Source organism: Ischnura elegans, chromosome 1 (assembly GCF_921293095.1).
Source record: "Ischnura elegans chromosome 1, ioIscEleg1.1, whole genome shotgun sequence".
NCBI lineage: Eukaryota > Metazoa > Arthropoda > Insecta > Odonata > Coenagrionidae > Ischnura > Ischnura elegans.
The window spans coordinates 24,654,964-24,656,522 of NC_060246.1; positions in this window are offsets into that span (position 1 = coordinate 24,654,964).

The window sequence follows — 1,559 nt, forward strand, 5'->3', positions numbered from 1 at the left end:
ACTCAAGCTTTTATGGCCACTGCAGGAAACATATGGGGGCAGTGGCATACCTAGGAATATGCCTGGGGTGGCAACCCCCCTCCCAAGTAACATTTTAAAAATCCAGGAAAATTTTTGAAAAATGACGTGTCTGGAAATATATTTTACATCATTTTGACACTAAAATTTAACTTTAAGCAGATGCAGTTATTACCAGTCAAAACTAGACAAAAGTGTAAAATATTGTTTTTATGTCTCCAAGGCTTTGGGGAGGATCTAACCCCTCCCCAAAGTTACGCCACTGTAAGGGGGCATGTGCTCCCCCCTCCCTTGCATTGCGTCCCTAACATTGCAGAACCACAATTGTAGATTTTTTATATCATAAGGTGGCATTCTCTTGTATATGCCTATTATCACTTCAAATAAAACTATCTTAAATTTGACATGTGGCATAATTATTTGCCATAATTACAAAAGTAAAGATATAGCTCAAGATAATTTTTGCTCCCCCCCCTTGAGTTTTTTCTGTATTAGCTACTGACAGGATACACCATCAGGATTGATCCAAATTAGACTAGCTTGTCCAAGGCAATTCAATTTTCTTCGTGGCTTCCAAAGAAAGCATATCCAATCTTTCCGGGAAAGGCGAGGTTTCCCTGAATAGTATTTGTTATATTGATAAAACTTATTTCTGAAGACTCTTCTCCTACTTGAAGTGGGTGAACATCAAATCCACTGTTTTGAACTTTACTGTACTTTGCCAATCTTAGAACCAATTTCTGATCCCTCCTGGATTAAAAATTTTCATTTGGGTGTATTTAGAAGGAGTGAGTGCTCTTGAGCTCTCACTTGGCTTGGTAGCGGACTGCTACGTACATGGGGCTGTAACCTGATCCTCCGTGAATGGAAAAGTTTAGTCAAAAGTCATCAAGCCGTCCTCAGGTTGATCTGGCTCTTGAATCTCCAAGCAACGACATGCTTGCATGCTCAGGCAAGTACCGAGTGTCTGAAAAAACCACTTCAAGAAATGATTTGAGTGACAATAAGAAGCTGCTACATAGTGGTTAGGAGGGATTTATTTTAATTTAAATTTGTATTAATGTAAACACTGAGGAAAAGTAATATTTTTCTATAATAAACTCTGCATTAATCTTCAATTCTAATTTTATCTTATTTCATACACCATATCGTGAATCATTATAATTAACATATACTTATGAGGGTGAGGACATGAAATACATTTATATTATTTATCTTTATCAAGAAAAAATATGGAAAAAGATAATAAATCGCTTCAAAATATTTTCGATTACCTAGGTAGTTCCCTTTCACTGCAGTGACCATGGTCAATGACTATGTAATTTCGCCGTTGTGGGCCATGATGCGCGTCACTGGCTAGAGAACTGGAAGTAATCGAAATCCTGTTTCGAATCGATGCCGCGACTCGGCAGACTCGCCCATCCATCTTTTTACTCATAAATACTCTTTCTAAAGGTGGAAATACCGAAATACTTTCACTTCTCTTTACGTTCGTTTAAATTCCCGCAAAAGAGAAATGGTGGGGGCGGGGAAATAGAAAA